We start from the raw sequence: 19,631 nt of genomic DNA, 5'->3' as shown, positions 1-19,631 counted from the left end.
CGCTGATATGTGGAGTTTAAGAAACAAAACAGATGAACATAGGGGAAGGGAAGGAAAAATAAAATAAGATGAAAACAGAGAGGGAGACAAACCATAAGAGACTCTTAACTATAGAAAACAAACTGATGGTTGCTGGAGGGGAGGTGTATGGGGGGATGGGGTAATTGGGGGATGGGCATTAAGAAGGGCACTTGAAGTAATGAGTACGAGGAGTTATTCAGTGATAAATCACTAAATTCTACCTCTGAAATTAATAATACAATATATATTAATTAAATTGAATTGAAATAAAAACTTTTTTAAAAAAGCAGTACCATCGCCCCCATGTTCCCGCAATAAAGACTTCAGCTTTTATAACTGTATTCAAATCACTCAATAATAATAATAAGCTAAAGTCTTAGCTTAAGCAACTCTTTGGGATCTGGAGGTTGCCAGTTGTGCCTCTCTGTGTTTTAGACACATTTTTCTCTCAGGTCTTGATTAGAAAGGTTTTTCCATTCAAACCATCTTGTTTCATGTAGCACATTCCGCTAACCAAGCACCATGACATTTGTACATGCAACCTTCAGTAATAAGTGAAGGCTACAAATAGGCAATTAAAGAGATGGAAGTAATTGACTTTTCTCAGAAAACACCTAGATAATTAAACTCCATGGTTCCTAGTCATCTTGAGGTGTGGCTTGCTCACCTTATTTTTAGCAGCAGTAAAACATACATGTCTGCCTACAGTGTCATTGCCTATGTGCTCGTAGGTCTAATTGGTATCTAAAGGATTTTCCACCATGGAGATTTGTAAAGGGAAAGAGTAGCAATGCAGCCTGAGGTTTTGTAGGGCTGAAGGGGTAAAATGAGGTGGGTTCATTTATTTTTCCTTCCAAAAAGCTGTGTGATCGGAATTGAAGATGTAGTCTTGATGAAGTTGGCTTCCCCAACTCTCTTCTCTGGTTCTCCAGTCCTAACGGTGCAAATAACAAGCACTGACCAGTGTTGTAGTCTCTCGCCTTGCCTCATGCTGAGCCCATATAAGAAGATGATTACTTGTGCTCTGAACTCTGTAATGACAATGATCCTAAACTTCTAGTTCAAGTCGCTAATCTCTAACTGCAAACTTTAAACACAGGTCGAAAACACTGTTCCATTTTAACTCTCTCTTTTGAGTACTTAAAATTTGTTTCCTGTGGGTTAAGATCTTATTTGATGGTCACACAAGCTCTTTAAAAAATTTTTAAAAAATTAAAAACTTCGCTTACAAACAGGTCAAACCCATACCACTAAGGCAAATAAATGCCTTCACAGAAATGTAATGCTTTGCACCATGGGGACACATTTTGATGGAAAGGGAGTTGAAATGAGAATGAGAGGACCAGCATTCACCTTCATTCATGGCATGAGGCCATATCCTTGGGAGACGAGCAACAAGCAGGCGGAGAAATGTCAAGGCATTACTGGGAGGATGGAGAGGTGGGACATAGGGTTTTTTGAGGGTCAAGTGGCATCATTAGAACGAGAGACTTGAAGGAGAGAAGAGCTATATGTGAGCCTGGGGAAGAGATATGAGGAGAGAAAAACAGGTGGGAGCACAGGTAGATCTTAGGACACCCACCCTTTAATAGCCCTAGGAGGGCTCATTTTTTTTTTAATAAGGCACAAAACTCTCTCAGCCTGCAAGCATTTTAATGTTTATTTTCCTGTTCTGAAATACCCATTTGACATTTACCTACCCGTGTAATAAAGAACTTTGATACAGTGGGATAGGGCATGGTGGGGGAGGACATCAAAAAGATGGATGGGGATGATAGACGGGGAGGGGCAGGTTGACTTCTAAAGTCATCCTGTTAGATGAAAATTGCCTATATTGAAAATTTATCTTGAAAATGACCTAGATCTCCCATAACACAAAGCATATGAAATTTATTACAAATAAAGCAGTCCAATTCCTTGTCCAAAGTCATATGCACATTTTCTCCCTGGACCTTTCCCGTGTGCACGGACTGTGTTGGACTTGACTGCATCCTTTGTCTGATTACTATAATCGAGGCAATCGGTAGTTTAAAGGGCTTGCAATACACCACATGTAGGGGGATTCTCTTTGATAAAAGGGACTGACGCTGCGATGTCACTGTGTATGCATTCTAAAGTGTGTGTCTATGTGTGTATGCCCTGCTGGAGGATGGCTGGGGTAGGACTGGTGTCATCTCCATCATTAATTTCAAGCCTCGGGGAGGAAAGGCTTGAAACTGTCTAGTGTGTATTTGCTCTTTTTGTATAGATTCACATTTGGCTGTTAGCAAGAGGAGAAAGAGGGAGAGACAGAGTCAGACCGAGAGAGAGAGAGAGAGAGAGAGAGAGAGAGAGAGAGAGGACCTGGGAAAACCTTCAGGCATGAGAGATCATAAAACCAAAAGAGTAGACTGCTTCCCACTTTGATAGGTGAGGGAAGCTCACTATTCCAAGTTAGAAAAGAGGCACCCTGCCACATCAGTTACATTTTGTTCATCTTCTAACACTTCTTAAGAACTTACTACTGTCTGTTCTTCCATACTGTTTGTGGGACTACATGTGCTCTTTTTTTTTTAAATGGGGGGTTTTTTTTTTTTTTAAGATTTTCTTTATTTGACAGAGAGACATAAACGAGAGAGGGAACACAAGCAGGGGGAGTGGGAGAGGGAGAAGCAGGCTCCCCGCTGAGCAGGGAGCCTGATGCGGGGCTCGATCCCAGGACCCTGGGATCATGACCTGAGCCGAAGGCAGATGCTTAACCAACTGAGCCACTCAGGTGCCCCCCATGTTTCCTTTTATAACAATTTTTATTTTTTTTAAGATTTTATTTATTTATTTGACAGAGAGACACAGCAAGAGAGGAAACATAAGCAGGGGGAGTGGGAGAGGGAGAAGCAGGCTTCCCACCGAGAAGGGAGCCCGAAGCAGGGCTCAATCCCAGGACCCTGGGATCATGACCTGAGCCAAAGGCAGACGCTTAACGACTGAACCACTCAGGTGCCCCGGACTACATGTGCTCTTAACTTCCTCAGGCACAAAGTGGTTGTCCATGCCAGACCATGACTAAATATTTCTACTTCATGGTAGTTTAAATATACTTTCCCTTTGACACTTCACGATTCCTGATATGATCACTTTCCTGGTGGAGAAAACAAATTGAAGAAAAATAAATGTTGTTTGTTGTAGAAAGGATGCCATTTTGGTCCTAACAATTCTTTTTATTCAGTGATCTCCAATGTTTAAAAGTTACAGCTTTTCAGGGCACCTGAGTGACTCAGTCAGTTAAGCGTCTGCCTTGGCTTGGGTCATGATCTCAAGGGTCCTGGGTTTGAGCCCCACATGGGGCTCCCTGCTCCGTGGGGAGGCTGCTTCTCCCTCTTCTCCCCACTTGTGCTCTCTCTCTCTCTCGCTATCTCTCTCTCAAATAAATAAATAAGATACATATATTTTTAAAAGTTACAGCTTTTTTACTCTTTGATCCCTCTCTCACAGGGGAAACTTCTACTGGAGATCCATGGCCAAAGAAAGTATTTTCAAGAAGATGACTTTCTTACAGAAAGGGGCAGATAGATAGTGGGTCTTTTCTATATGAGCATAGTTTTCTTTAAACATGACTCTGATTGAATAACTTAAAACTAAAAGACTGATTGTTAGATGGGAGTTAGAAAGACTCATTTTCAGATGGCCCCACTAAAATAAAACTGCCATTGACATCTGGACTCTGGGTCTAATTGCTAAGTTGGAAACTGAGCCAGAGATCTGATGTGTAAGACAGAAAACCGGCTGAAGACTCACAAGTCACTACTCTTGGAATTGGAATTATATTTCAATCAGGAGGATATGTTTTCGTTTTTCCATTCCATTTTTTAAAATAATTTTTAAATGCAAAGCTTCTATAATTTTATTTTAAATGAAAGGAAATATTTTGAAGTGGGTATAAATATTAGTTCTTTTTGACAGATGAAAAGTGAAGTTCTACCGGCCTAAATTCCTTATCCGAGGACTCCAACCTGTGAAGTTTCATGGCTGGGACTTGAAGCCAGATTTCAGCCTCGAAGCTTCAGAGTTCTTTCTGCTACACTTGGCCCTTCTCACCTCTGTCATTTCCCTGCATGTTTCATTTGCAGATATTTTCCTGAAATCAGGGCCCAATCACTAAAAAGTGAAAATATACAGGGGTTACAAATGGCCTGCCTACTTCTCCACAAATTGTCATTGAATGTAATTCCTTAGGTATTTATATAACTCAGTGATGGTGACACAGGGGCTTGCCCTGTATTGGGAAAGCAGGGTGTTACAGCAGACTAAAGACTCTGGAATCAGACTGGCTGGGCCTGAATCCCAGCCTCCCACCTCCCACTGCTGGGCAAGTTTCTGTACCTTTTTCCTCATCTGTATAAAGGGTATAATAATATCTACCTCTTAGGGTCGTCATGGTAACTAAATATTGTAATCCATACTAAGCATTTGGAACAATGACTGAGATTTAGTGAGAACCTAATAAATCCTGGTTAATAGTCTTTGGAAGGACAGAGATTTGTGGTGACCGTACTCCATACATAACGACTTGAAATGCATAAAGAACTCTGCCATCTGGAGGAAACCGATTAAGTGCCATAGACGAGGTATTAACCAGGTATTATTAAGGTTCTAACTAGGGAAGCAGGAGCCAAAGGGGGAAGCAGTTCGAGAAGGCCTGTGGGTAGGGGGAGGATTCTAAAAGATAGAACAGAGACACTTAGGTTTCCAAACAAAATGGCGACTAGAATTATTATTTGATTTAATAGTTGTTTAAAGCAATGCAACCCCTGGTGCCAAGCTTCAGGAGTGAGACATAGGAAATGGAAAGGCTTCCAGAATTTTCCAGCTACCCATTCTAAGGAAGCACCTGACCTGAATAGCTGAACTTTTCTGTCAGCTCCTGTGTGGTGAGGCTACCAGGCTCCAGGAAGACAAGTGCAGTATTCCTGCCAAGGATACTGAAACTTCCAGGTTACAGTCTGCCCTCCCCTTCAATCCTCACTTACTCTGTGACTCCCTAAGTCACATAGCTCCTTAGGGACCCCCTCCTCACTTCCGCTTCACCCCTTCCCCCTTCTGCCTCCTTGCCTTCCATGCAATTCTATCTAATGATGTTTTTGTGAAGGCTAACTAAGACACAAAATCAGTTGGTGAATATAAAAAATGCCCTGTGGTTAAATGATGATTAAACAAGAAATAAAAATCAAACCTACAAAGCATAACTACCTTTTAATCTTCATGTGTACTAGCTTGCTCACTCTCAAAATGAATGATTTCAGAATTAATTGGGCCTCAGACTCTCAGGCATGATACTGCTATTTTTTAGAGGAGTAAACTGTGATACAGAAGCAATTTGCCTGATAGAAGCCCATGAGTCAGGAGTAGAGTCAGCGAGAGTCCTAAAAGACTTGACCCCTGGCTGGACTAGCAGCCCAAAGGTAACCCCCAATTTACTTTAGACTGAGACTTTCTGCTACACGCTCTGGTGGCTCAGAGGGCTGTCCTCAAGGCTATAAAGGGAAGCTACCGAAAAAGTCCTCTAACCATGTTAATAACCTGGAGAAGTCCTCCAGCCTCGGGAGTGGTAACTTTGTCCTTTTAATTTCCCAGAACAAATACATATATATGCATTTGTATATGTATATGTTTGTGTATATGTATACATACACAAACACTGTGTGTGTGTTTGTGTGTGTGTGTATGTTATATGTATGTTTTATATATATTATATATATAACTTGGACCTTGACTACATAAATAATTCTTGCAATTTAGCAATAAGAAGACAACTGAATAGAAAATGAGCAAAAGATTTCAATAGATAAAAGAAGATATATACAATTGGCCAATAAGCACATAAAAAGATGCTCAAATCATTAGTCATCAGGGAAATGCAAATTCAAACCACAAAAGTATACCACTTCATATCCGTTCCAGTGGCCAAAATTGAAAATACTCACAGTACGAGGTGTTGTCAAGCTTGTAGAGCAGCTAGGACTCTCACACATTGCTGATGGCAGTGTAATATGATACAGCTACCCGAGAAAATTATCTGACAATTTCTTACAAGGTGTCCATATGACCTAGCAATTCTATTTCTAGGTATTTAACCAAGAGAAATGAAAACATGTCCACGCAAAGACTTGTACACAAATGTTCATAGCAGTCTGTGGAAGGCAACCTCTCACATGGATCCCAGTGATCTCCGCCTCCTAGAATTCATGCCTTTATGAACACCCTCCCCTTGAGTGTGAGCTGAAGCTAGTGACTTATCTCTCACAAAGAGATTATGGCAAAAGTGAGGGGATGCCACTTCTGAGATTAGGTTCAAAAAGACTGGTTTTCATCTTTTTGCTCTCTCCTACTCCCTTCCTCACTCACTCTGATGAAGCCCTTGGGCATATTATGAGCTTCTCTTTGAAGAGACCCATATGACAAGAAATTGAGAGAGGCCCCTGACCAACAGCCAGAGAGGAACTGAGGCTCTCAGTCTAATAGCCCTCAAGAAACGGAATCCTGCCAAACACTGTCAAGAGAAGAATGAGCAGCCTGGCCAACACCCTGCTTACAGATTTGTGGGAGACCTGGAGGCAGAAGCACCCAGCTGAGCTAGACCCAAACTCTTGACTCATAGAAACTGTGATATAATAATATTTCCTTTTTAAATCACTAAGTTTTCTTTTTCGCAATGGGTCTGCTGCCAGAACACAGTTGTGAAAAGTACTGCTCAACCTAAACCAAAATGGGAAAGGAAAAGACTCACATCAACATCGTCGTCATTGGACACGTAGATCCAGGCAAGTCTACCACTACTCGTCATCTGATCTACAAATGTGGTGGGATTGACAAAAGAACTATAGAAAAATTTGAGAAGGAGGCTGTTGAGATGGGAAAGGGGTCCTTCAAGTATGCCTGGGTCTTGGATAAACGGAAAGTTGAGTGTGAACATGGTATCACCATTGATATCTCCCTGTGGAAATTTGAGACCAGCAAGTATTATGTGACCATCACTGAAGCCTCAGGACAAAGAGACTTTATCAAAAACGGGATTCCAGGCACATCTCAGGCTGATTGTGCTGTCCTGATTGTTGCTGTTGGTGTTGGTGAATTTGAAGCCGGTATCTCCAAGAATGGGCAGACCCGTGAGCATGCCCTTCTGGCTTACACACTGGGTGTAAAACAACTAATTGCTGGTGTTAACAAAATGGATTCCACTGAGCCCACCTACAGCCAGAAGAGATATGAGGAAATCATTAAGGAAGTCAGCACCTACATTAGGAAAATTGGTTACAACCCCAACACTGTGCCAATTTCTGGTTGGAATGGTGACAACATGCTGAAGCCAAGTGCTAATATGCCTCGGTTCAAAGGATGGAAAGTCATCCGTAAAGATGGGAATGCCAGTGGAACCACACTGCTTGAAGCTCTGGGTTGCAATCGGCCACCAGCTCGTCCAACTGACAAGCCCTTGTGTCTGCCTCTCTAGGACGTCTACAAAATTGGTGGTATTGGTACTGTCCCTGTGGGCCAAGTGGAGACTGGTGTCCTTAAACCTGGCATGATGGTCATCTTTGCTCCAGTCAATGTTACAAGTAAAGTAAAGTCTGTTGAAATGCACCATGAAGCTTTGAGTGAGGCTCTTCCTGGGGACAATGTGGGCTTCAATGTCAAGAACTGAACCGTCAAAGATGTTTGTCGCAGCAATGTGGCTGGTGACAGCAAAAATGACCCACCCGTGGAAGCAGCTGGCTTCACGATTCAGGTGATTATCCTGAACCATCCAGGCCAGATCAGTGCTGCATATGCACCTGTGCTGGATTGTCACACAGCTCACATTGCTTGCAAGTTTGCTGAGCTGAAGGAGAAGATAGATCGTCGTTCTGGAAAAAAGCTGGAAGATGGTCCCAAGTTCTTGAAATCTGGTGATGCTGCCATTGTTGATATGGTTCCTGGCAAGCCTATGTGTGTTGAGAGCTTCTCTAACTATCCTCCTCTGGTCCGCTTTGCTGTTCATGACATGGGACAGAGGGTTGCTGTGGGTGTCATCAAAGCAGTGCACAAGAAGGCAGCTGGAGATGGCACGGTCACCAAGTCTGCCCAGAAAGCTCAGAAGGCTAAATGAATAGTATCCCCAATACCTGCCCCACCCCCAGTCTTAATCAGTGGTGAAAGCACAGTCTCAGAACTGTTTGCGTCAGCTGGCCACTTAAGTTTAATAGTAAAAGACTCGTTCATGATAACAATGCATCATAAAATCTTCAGAAGGAAAGGAGACTATTTTGTGGACCATTTGGGTTTTGTGTGTGTGTGTGGCAGTTTTAAGTCATTAGTTTTTAAAATCAGTACTTTTTAATGGAAACAACTTGACCAAAAATCTGTCACAGAATTTTAAGCCCCATTAAAACAGAAGTTTAATGAGGAAGAAAATTTTAAAAAAATAGATCACTAAGTTTTGTGGAGATTTGTTATGAACACATAACATATTCATAGAAGTCAAAAGCTGAAAACAACAAGACAGCGATAAACATTGTGGTGTATTCATTTAATGGAATGCCACTTGGCAATAAAAAGAAACAAACGTCTGATACATGCAACAACATGGATGAATCTAAAACCATTAAACTCACCAAAACAAACAAACTGCAAACAAAAGAGGGCATGTAGTATATTGCATTTATATGAAGGTCTAGAAAAGACAAAGCAGATTTTAAAGTGACAGAGAGCAGATCAGTGGCTGCTCAGGGCCAGATGGTGGGGGTTGACTGCAGAAAAGCAAAAAGAAACTTCTGGGGTTATGGAAAAGTACTATATATGATTGCACCAATATAGACAATATAGATGTAGACATTTGTGTAGATCTTTGTCATAATGTATTGGATTAAATAGTTTAAAAAGATATATAAGCATATTTTGTCATATGCAAATCATGTTGCAATTAAGTTGATTTGCAGAGTTAAAGAAAAAAAAACCAAAGTAAATACAAGATGTAAAACTATGGCAGCAACTTTTTTTTTCAGCAGGCTCCACAGTCAGCATGGAGCCCGATGCAAAGCTTGAACCCATGACCCTGTGATCAAGACCTGAGGTAAGATCAAGAATTGGACGCTTAACTGACTGAGCTATCCAGGTGCTCCTATGGTAGCAAGTTTAAATATCTGTAGGAAATGAACCATTACCTAGCAAATATAAGTAACCAAAATTAGCTAGAGAAGAAATGGAAAACTAGAATATACAGCAACCACATATAATAGATTGAAAAGATGATTAAAGAACTACCAAAAGCTACTTAGAAATTATTTAACTTATTGATCCTCAGTTTCTTAATCTGTAAAATGGAAATAAAGTAACACTTAGCTCACAGAATTTTTGTGAGAATTGAGCTAACGTGCTTAGTATAATACTTGGGGCCCAGGAGATGTTCAGTACTAGTTTCCCTGGTGTGCAGTGGTGTTTTAAGCCCTTTTGATGCTAGTTTTACTTCTCTTTCCAGATGAGCAACATAACATTACTTAATTCGGTCAACAAACATTGGGTTCCTCCTTTCAAGATTCTTCCCAAGGAGATTCTCAACTCCACAAGATGGAACAGAGTCTCTCTGTGTTTTTCTTTCCTGAACCTAATTGTGGAGAGAGAGGAGAAAAGATGACTAAAAGCAGGAAGAAGGAGGCTAAGCCCTCAGAAAGGAAAAAACTGCCTGGGTAGGAAGAAGACATCTTAAGAATATCACAAGCGTATCAACACACATCCTTCTGCAAGCCCTAAAGTTGGATGACAGCCAGTTCTGTGCTGAAGAATGCTGAGGTTTCAGAAAGTTTGTCCGCGGTATTGCCAAGCTAGTTATCAGCACCTAAAGCTAAGGGGAAGATTGATGGAACCGGAGCTTTTCACCTGGATGACTTCGCCTCCCTCCCTGCCTCAGGGAAGCCTCTGGGCCCAGGGAGGAGACTGCGCCACCTGGGAGGTTTAGGAGTGGTGTTCAGGGAGTGGAGCCTCCTGCCTGGTTGGAGGTCTGAAAGAATGTGGCAGATCATTTTTCCGCTGGCCTCCTCCCCTCTCCATACTTCATGACTGTTTCTCTTGGCCTCCTCCACGATCTGGGAATGTTCTAGCTTTCAGACAGAGCTTCCTGTAGCTCTGACCTGGGTGATACTTAATGCCAGAGAGCATGTCTGTGGATAGCAAGGAGGGGCCAGTGCCCGGTTGTTACCCCGGGGAGCAGGGGTGAACTCCAATACAGCCATTATCATATCCTCTCCACCTTCAAATACACCGCTCCCCACCCTCACATGAAGAAGAGGAGGTCAGGCTCAGGCTCCAAGGGACAATTGCCAAGAATTTGCCACTGCATCATAGGAACTTTTCAGTAACTTCCAATGAATTCCCTCCAGATAAAAGTGCACATGCTAGGCAAGGTAACTGGCACTGAAATCAAATGGATCCATCAGGCCAAAGTTGCCACTCGGCAACTTTGTGGCCTCAGTTTTTTCATCTCTAAAATGGGGAAATTAGGGGCACCTGGGTGGCTTAGTCAATTAAGCCTCTGCCTTTGGCTCGGGTTGTGATCTCAGGGTCCTAGGATGGAGCCCCATGTTGGGCTCCCTGCTCAGCGAGGAGTCTGCTTCTCCCTCTCTCGCTCCCTTTGTGCTCTCTCTCTCAAATAAATAAGTAAAATCTTTAAAAAAAACAATAAAAATAAAATGAGGAAGATTATATCACCTCCTTTGAACGGTTGCTTTGAGAATGACATGGGATAGCTCGTGTGGAGTGCACAATACTGTCCCTGGCTCATCACAGAGACTCAGTAAATATGAATATTGCCTTGACCATTGTCATTTCACACATGTCCCATAGAAGTGTGTGCAAGACAACTCACCCCATTCTGCTAACTTTCCCCATTGCCCCATACTAAAAGCTGCAGTGAAATTTAGAGGGATCTGGGAGATTCTACAAAAGACATTTCAACTCAAATTTGGCCTAACAAGCATTTGTGGAGCACCAGCTATACTCCCTATAGGGACTGGGAGTTAAAGGTGATTTCTGGGGGCGCCTGGGGGGCTCAGTCATTAAGCGTCTGCCTTCAGCTCAGGTCATGATCCCAGTGTCCTGGGATGGAGCCCCGCATCGGGCTCCCTGCTCCGCAGGAAGCTGGCTTCTCCCTCTCCCACTCCCCCTGCTTGTGTTCCCTCTCAAGCTGTGTCTCTCTCTGTCAAATAAATAAATAAAATCTTTTTTAAAAAGGTGATTTCTGGTTACCTATTGCCAAAACATAGTGTCTTAAAATGATGTAGTATTGATTGTCATGGTTTCATGGGTTGGGTCAACCTAGTTGGCTTGTTTTTGTGTAATAATGGTAAGTGAACAGCTGAGTCCTCTCCTGTGCGGGCTGGGTGGCCAACATGGTTTCTTCACACCCTCTTCTGGTATCTCAGTGGCTCTCCGCATGGCACCTTTCTCTCATAGAGCAGTCTAGCTAGACTTCTTACAAGGTGGCTCAAGGTTCCAAGAAAAAGAAAGCAGAAGCTGTCAGAGATCTTACAACCTGAGCCTAGAAATGGTCCAGAGTCCCTTCTGCCACTTTCTGATGATGAAGCAACCACACAGCAGCCCAGATTTGAGGAAGAAGAGGAACAGATTCGACCTTTCAATGGGGAAGTAGCACATACATACACAAAGGGAAGGAATTGGTTGATGCTGAACATCTTTGGAGATAAGCTACCAATGAACACAATACATGAGTTTCATGTGGATAAAAACGCAAGATTTTTACTTGTATGATTTTATTCTTTTCAGCTGATAGTTTTTGTGTGACAGGAATCATTCACCACATGCCTCAGGCTTCTGAGTTCCTACCACTGAAATTGGCTCCTCAGTGGAGGGCAAATTCAGTGAATGCATCAGATCATGACATTTTTTGTTAGCTAAGATGGTTTTGTCACTGTAGGGACTCTTTGTACCCACAAATTTCATCCCCCAGGTGAACATGTCACTTTGCACTCATCGTCTTGTCTTCCGAGTAAAAACCAAGGCTTTTGATCAGTCAGACCAACAGCCTGCTCTTAGTCTCATTTCTTGGCACAGCCTTATAACCTTCCATTTTCCCAGTAATCCCAGCTTCCAAAGAGGTCACTTACACAGGTAATTCTTCCAACTAGAATAAGTCATAGGCTTTAATAACTCCTTGTACTTTACTTTAATAACTCCTTGTAAGGGCTTCAAAGCACTTACTTTAATTTTATCTTTATATTTGAAAGATTGTTAGACTCATTTCTCTCTTCCCGATTAGACCCTAAACTCTATAGAGTCAGGTGCCATTTATCTCCAGCATATAGGTCTGTGCCTCGTACATACCAGGTGCTCAACAATATCCTTTGAATGAATGAATCGTTCCTTCTTTCCAGAACAATTTAGAAGTAAAAGAAGGCAAACCCATTTATATGGAGAGAAATTTTAAAAATTTATTTTCAAAAACAGTGTTTGATTTGTAACTGGCAGACCTTAGAGATCTCTTTATCCAACTTAAGAAAAGTGAAATGATTGGAATCTGTGACTCAAGCAGGTAAAATGTAACCTTTCAGAACCCCTTCTACAGCAGTAGATATGACCTGAAGCATGCAAGGCTCGACTAAAGGAACATTTCCAGGTTTGAACACTCACTTACCATTCCAGACCTTCTTGCTGTGTTGTTCTCACATCTCACATTCCTTCCCAGCTGCCTCATCCCTGGCTACCCAGCCCTGTCTGATGGATGTTACAGTTGTAGTCGTCCGTTTGGTTTAAAATCTCCCTGAAAATCCAAACGTCTTTGGACAACATCTTTCAAAAGTCTGTCCTTGCGTCACCTCCACACCCACATATAACTCTGGAATCCTCTACTAAATTCCAATACCTTGATTCTCAACATATTCAGACACAGCCTCATTTAGCCTTGGGGCTCCCCAAACTGGAAACGCAGATGGGCAACCGGACTCCAGGAATCTTTTTATTCTTATTTTTTATTATGGAAAATTTTAAAGGTAAGGAAAACACCATAATGAACTGTTATACTCATCCCCCAGCTTTGATTATTATCAACTCATGACCAGTCTTTCCATCCTCACCTCCACCCACTTCCCCTCTCTCCTGGATGGATTTCAGGGTCTATCTCTAAAAGGTAAGTGCTTAAAAAACAAAACAAAACAAAGCAAAACCAACACACAACTAAAATACGTTATCACACCTGAAAATACTCTGGGCACTCTTAACTGTCAGTAATTACTGATTTTCAGTCTGAAAGATACTGACACAAGAAAGCACCATAAAGTTAGCCCTGCTTTACTACTGCCCTCCCCAAATACTCCACAAATGAACACTCACATGCACTCTCTAAAGAGCAAAAAGATACGTATTTCTTTTTCTTTTTTAAGATTTTGTTTATTTATTTGTCAGCGAGAGAGTGCGTGCGCACATGAGTAGGGGGAGTGGCAGACAGAGGGAGAGGGAAAAGCAGGCTCCCCACGGAGCCTGATGCAGGACTCAATCCCAGGATCATGACCTGAGCTGAAGGCAGACGCTTAACTGACTGTGCCACCCAGACGTCCCAAAAGATAAGCATTTCTGAGGACATTGTTTATTGTCTCATGTAAGAAATGGCACTAACAGATAATTGGCTTTGCTTTTATCAATGTTCTTCGGACAAAGACCACTAGGAATACCTTGAGCAAGTTGGGTTTTTTTTACGGGTTGCTGTGAGGGGAACACACACACATGGAGGAACCTGGAGCATCTCAGTAAGAGGGTGTCAGAAAGAAGCTAGTAAAGAATTTGAGCTTCAGTTGGGTAATTTGGGGGAGGGTCTAAGGAAGCAGGGGCTTCGTCTGGATTGTCAGAAAATGGAGGCAGTTCTATGGTTGGACATCCCAACAGGTCTTCTCTGGAAGGAGGACAGACTAGAGAGTCACCCAGTCAGGGGGCAAGGGGGATGCTTAGTGTTTTTTTGTTACACGGTGACCTTATTTTTGTCTCGGTCATGGTCTGAGAGTGACCTCATTTGATATAGATATCTGTAAGATTGTTTCTGTCCAACAGGAGAACAAAATGATGCCATGGGCATCAGACCACCTTGTGATAGTATTGACAACTGGCTGTGAAAGTCAAATCCATTCCGGATGTCGTGGGCAACTTTTTTTCTTATTATCCTGCCACTTTCTAGTGTGTATGAATTTGTTGACTACTACTAACTTTAGTCCTGGGTTCTATTTGAGTTTCTGAACCCACTTGTCCTTTTAGATCATTTTGATCACTCATTATTTATTAGGGTGTCTGTGTGTTTTATTATATTATATTCAAGTGTTGATAAACTTCCTTAAATCTTCCTCTGGAAAAGAAAAATGAATTCATGCATTCCCATTGAGAGTCAAGGGAACATAATTGTTTAAAAATAGCTTCCAAATATTTTATGATCGTAAAATGATGATATATGAGACAGGAAAGATTAAAGAATACAGCGTAGTGTGACCTGTGTGAAAAACTAGCATGGAATTCAAAGGCTTCTGTTCAAGTGTTGCATGTGTGGCTCTTGATTTAGTCACTATGTCACCAGACCTCCCTTATGTCATCTACAATATAACTGTTTGGGCTAGATGACTTTGCACTTGTATCAGTCTCTGATTCTACAGCATAAATTAGTCTTAGCTATGTTATATGTTTATACAGCTCCTTCCTTCCTTCTAACTCTCTATCATGGAAAACTTCAAACATGGATAAAAGTAGAAAGAATAGGAAAGCAAACCCCAAGTAGCCATCACCAGTTTCCCAGCCACCAAATTCCCAGCCCCGGCCAATGCTATGGTTTAACACCCAGCCACGCCAGTGGTTATTTGGAAGCAAATCCCTATACATCATCTTGTTTCATTTGCTTTTCTTTACTGGAAAGAAAAAAAATTTAAAGAAAAAGAACTGTTTTAAAATGTGGAGCCCCACAACATCACCTTTGCTCATATATAGAAATTGAAGGAGAAAGAGTCTCCGTTTAATAGTATGACTGCAGATGAACAGCAGTTTTATCAGAAGTAGTCTTAAGATACATGATGGTCAGTTGCATAGTAAAACCAAAAGAAAGTAAAGACATAATATTTTCAGAATATTCTTTGCATTTAAAAATAGCTTTCTGCAGCCATTTATCAGCTCTAATTGAAAAAAATCATAGAAATGGGCCTGGGGATCAGAGAGAACTTGTGAGCCACAGGGGGAAGGACGTTCAGTCCCAGCTGCACTCAGCCACTGTCCGTTTTCTGCTTGGTCTTCAGCTTTAGATAAGCTGAATACCTAGGTCTGCAGTTGCATTTGTGGCTTCCCTAGTGTTGCAGGTATTCAATGAATGTGAGAGTGCAGCTTCCCCATAGATTCATATTGCAGGTAGGGTTGCCAGATAGCAAATAAAAATACAGGATGCCCAGTTAAATTCAAAGTTTGCATAAACAACAAGTAATTTTTTAGTATAAGTATCTCCCAGAAACTGCCTTGGGACATACTAAAAAATAAAAATTAAAAAAAAATAATTCAGGGGCACCTGGGTGGCTCAGTCAGTTAAGCGTCTGACTTTGTCTTGGGTCATGATCTCTGGGTCCCGGGATTGAGAGGTGCCTCGGGCTCCCCACTCAGTGGGGGTCTGCTTGTCCCTCTCCCGCTGCCCCTCCCCTTGCTTGTGCTCGCACGCACACTCATGCTCTCTCTCTAATAAATAAATAAAACCTTAAAAAAAATAAAATAAAAAATAGGGGCACCTGGGTGGCTCAGTTGGTTAAGTGTCCGCCTTCGGCTCAGGTCATGATCCCAGGGTCCTGGGATTGAGTCCCACATCTGGCTCCCTGCTCAGTGGGGAGTCAGCTTCTCCCTCTTCCTCTGCCCCTCCCCCTGCTCGTGCTCTCTTGCTCTCTCGCTCTCTCTCTCTCTGTCAAATAAACAAATAAAATCTTTAAAAATAAATAAGAAAAGAAAAACTTAGTGGTTTAAAGCAATATTATATATTCTATCTCCTGCTTCCTATAGGTCAGGAATTCAGGCAGAGCATAGGGGGATAGCTTCTGGTGTTTCTGCTTCACGATGTCTGGGGCCTCAGCTGGAAGACAGGCCCAGAATCATCAAAAGCTTATTCAAACATGTGTCTGGCAGTACATGCTGGTTGTGAGCACGGCACATAGCCGTTAGCCAGAGTGTTCACAGGGAGGCTTCCTAACAACACAGCAGATAGGATCCCAGGGCAAGAGTCCCAAGAGAGAGAACCAGGCAGAGGTCATATTGCCTTTTATAACCTGGCCTCAGTGTCACCTCTACCCAGGTTCAAGGGGAAGAAACATAGATCTGACTTATCTTTCTCAGGTTATGAGAAGAGTACCGGGGAATACATATTGGTATAGTCGTCTTTAGAAAAAACTATCTGCCACAGCATGTCCTTTCATTTAGATATCTTATACCTGAATATTCACTTCTAAATATAGGGAAACCTTCCAGCTGTAACTTAGATCTCCCACTCAGTGGAGAGTCTCCTCACGTGCTCGTTTCATTCACGTTCTGTTGGACAGCTAAGACATAAGTATATATATTTACAATTGTAAGGGTAAAATGTCAAAATACTCATGATTGTGAAAGTTGTTTATTTTATATACAAAAGCAATTACTAATAACTACTAAACAGCGACGCCTGGGTGGCTCAGTCCGTTAAGTGCCTGCCTTCGGCTCAGGTCATGATCCCAGGGTTCTGGGATCGAGTCCCGCATTGGGCTCCTTGCTCAGCAGGGAGCCTGCTTCTCCCTCTGCTCCCCCTGCTTGTGCCCTCTCTCTTCTCTGACAAATAAATAAATAAAATCTTTAAAAATTAAGGAAAAAAGAACTACTAAACAGATGAATAGGGAAACCAACTGATAGTTTATGCAATAATGCTAACCTTGTGGAACAGATTGGTGTGCTAACTTTCATGACATTAAATAAAATAACTTTTCAGAATTGCATTTCACTCATGGTTATTTAAATTCCATTTAAGCCATACACCCTTCAAGGAAAAGTCCCATTTGGAAATTCTTTATGTATTAGGGGGATGTATTCAAAGCCTAAGAATAACTTTAACCACTTCAAAATGTGATGGGCAGGAGAAACTCCAAAATCATACAATGACATCTATGATAAATCACCTTCGATCCAGACAGGGTATGATTCCAAAATATGATTCCATATTTTGTAAATATATATATAAAGAATTATTATTCAGCCTTAAAAAAGAAAAAGATCTTGTCATTTACAACAATGTGGATGAACCCGGAGGACATTGTGCTTACGAAATAAGCCAGGAACAGAAAGAAAAAGCTGCATGAGCTCGCTTATACATAGGATCTACATATTGAATACATAGAAGCAGTGGGTAGGATGGTGGTTACCAGGGGCTGGGGAAGTGTAGGAAATGGAGAGATTTCGCAGTTGGGTAGGAAGAATAGAGACCTAATGGACAATATAATGACTATAGTTAATAATACTGTACTGAATACTGGAAATTTTGCAAAGAGAGTATATTTCAGTGCTCTCATGACCAAAAAAAACCCCAAAACGGTAACTATGTGAGGAGAAGATATGTTCATTAGCTTGACTATAGAAATCATTTCACTATGTTGTATATCAAATCATCCTTTGCACCCCTTACAGATGTATAATTTTTATTTTGAAAAAAGAAATGGCATGAAGAAAAAAAGTAAGTATTAGATAAAAGTGAGGTGTCGCCGAATATCTTGTTTCTCCACTAGCTTCAGTTAAAATGAGCAGCTATTTAGTGTCAAAGAACGTGCAGCATACTGGTTGCGGCAGCAGAAATCCAGGAGCCGACAGTGTTGAGTACTTACTGCTCTAGCCAGACTTCTAACTCCAGTCTACTAAAAGTTCAAATAATGCAATTGTGATGATCATTAAGTTTGTTGGTCAAGTTTCAGATTCATTCTTCTATCCCTCATGTTTATTTTATGAAGCTGATCTTTGGCTTTGGCCACAATTTTGAATATTGATTTTAACATTTGGTTGTTCAGCAATTGGTCCAAGTAAGTATGGTGTCCACACCTGCCAGGGGCCACGTAGCACGTGTAATCGACAGAACTGCAAGTTCTAATAATCCAAGGTTTCTATACAAGCTCTGTTTCCCTGCAAAGTGTTTTTGGAAAAGCACAGGTGAAGAAATTAACTTTCTGATGAGAAAGATCATAGAAATGAATGGATAAGAAATAAGGATAAGATGTGGGTTGAAGAGGGAGTGTTGGCATAAAAATACCATAAGCCTAAAGGGAAGATGGATGGAGAAACTGGGGCCTCCATTTCCACAAAGTGGGAGGAGAGATGACAGGATGCAAAGGAGTGGGGTGTAGGGGGAGAGGACAGTGCTCCAAGAATGTGGAAAAGAATTGGAATAACAGCCGTGGAATGCGGTAGGGAATGCATGAGTAAGGCAGGAAGACAGACCGCTGAGTCTAGGAGGGCCCTCCTAGTGGTCCTCAGCATGAATTTTAAGGGGCTCAGATTTTGAGAACTACCGCCTTAAAGCATGCAGAAAACAGCACAAGCCAGAATGATGAGAGCTCTCTTCCAACCCCAGAACCTGCTGAAAGCCCCAATTGGGGGTCTCGAGAATAGAAGTTTACTAGAGCAAGTAGCAACTATCTGAAATACCCCACAAAGGGCAAAGCCAGTGGGAAGTCAAAGGGAGGACATCTATTTGGCCCCAAATAAATATACTAATAAATGTGTACAGCTTCAGTGTATGATCCTAGGACCCTATGGATGTCCTAGGATAGGACCACCAACATCACCTGGAAGCTTGTTAGAAAAGCAGCATCTCAAGCCACACCCCAGACCTTCTAAATCCGAATCTGCATTTTAGCAAGACAGCAGATAATTCACATACACATTAAAGTTAGAGAAGCTCTGGTTTATAACCCTGCTAAAAGCTTCGATATACACATGGGTAATCGCAGTAATACTGATCTCAATTAAAAAAAAAATACTGAGCCTCTGCAATATGCCTCATGCCATAGTGGGTACTATGAAGACCACCAAGGACCTCTAGGATGTCTTCTGTACCTTCTAGGTTGAACTACTATAGTTAGGTGGGAAGGTTTTCTATTTTTGATTTTTTATTAAAAAGATTTTTTTTGCAATTGTAATTCAGTCTTCGAAGTCTATGAAAGGAAAACAGTGCATTGTAGCTTTGACTTTCTGTGATTTGGAGCTGGTCATTCGATCTCAAGTGAGTGAGGTTTATGCTTGAACTCAGGCTTCTGGACTCCACCACTGACAGGGGAAGGGCAGCCGGAATCAGCACAGGGTAAGCACATATCACACCAGCTGCCTACACCTTTAAGAGATCCGCCCAAATATCGACTGTTCTTAGTTAGCGAGCTTGTGCCTGATACGTAAGAGCTCAATAAACAGGCTAAAAAAGAAATAATAAATGCGTGAAAGTTAAAACTGACCTGCACGAAAGCTCACTGATATGATCAGCCTTTAAGTTCTGTCTTTTAAAACTTATTTTTAGTGATTAAAAATTTCTGGGGCGCCTGGGTGGCTCAGTTGGTTAAGCGACTGCCTTCGGCTCAGGTCAT

General features: G+C 41.8%; 1 pseudogene; it reads left to right on the top strand.

Moving 5' to 3' along the window:
* Positions 1 to 6,753: 6,753 nt before the first annotated feature.
* On the top strand, positions 6,754 to 8,163 carry LOC112830689 (elongation factor 1-alpha 1 pseudogene; annotated as a pseudogene).
* Positions 8,164 to 19,631: the final 11,468 nt, after the last annotated feature.

Source organism: Callorhinus ursinus, unplaced genomic scaffold, assembly GCF_003265705.2.
Source record: "Callorhinus ursinus isolate GAN/ISIS: 27379988/994484 unplaced genomic scaffold, GSC_fseal_2.0 scaffold1, whole genome shotgun sequence".
Classification (NCBI taxonomy): domain Eukaryota; kingdom Metazoa; phylum Chordata; class Mammalia; order Carnivora; family Otariidae; genus Callorhinus; species Callorhinus ursinus.
Note: the sequence above shows the minus strand (reverse complement) of the source record. Positions and strands in the feature narration are given on the sequence as shown.